This window comes from Sinocyclocheilus anshuiensis, unplaced genomic scaffold (assembly GCF_001515605.1).
Source record: "Sinocyclocheilus anshuiensis isolate Anshui unplaced genomic scaffold, SAMN03320099.WGS_v1.1 scaffold20776, whole genome shotgun sequence".
Lineage (NCBI taxonomy): Eukaryota > Metazoa > Chordata > Actinopteri > Cypriniformes > Cyprinidae > Sinocyclocheilus > Sinocyclocheilus anshuiensis.
The window spans coordinates 1-258 of record NW_015549325.1 but is presented as its reverse complement, the minus strand read 5'-3'; positions in this window follow the sequence as shown (position 1 = coordinate 258).

The following is a 258-nucleotide window of genomic DNA, read 5'->3' as shown; positions in this document are numbered from 1 at the left end:
CCTGAAAATACTCACTTTTAACAGACCCCTCAACGTCCCAAACGGGCCGCTTCCCCTTTGCAAAGAGAAAAAAAAAACATGAACAAATAGGTGAACAACAAACATATAAAGCACAACTGGTACAGCATAAAATGTCTACTGACTTAAACTCTGGAGTCCCAAAACTACAAACAGCTATTAAAACTGTAAAAGTTATATTTGGAGAAAAACGTTTTTTTTTTGGACTGAGGGTTTGGTATTTAATCAACCACTAGGTGG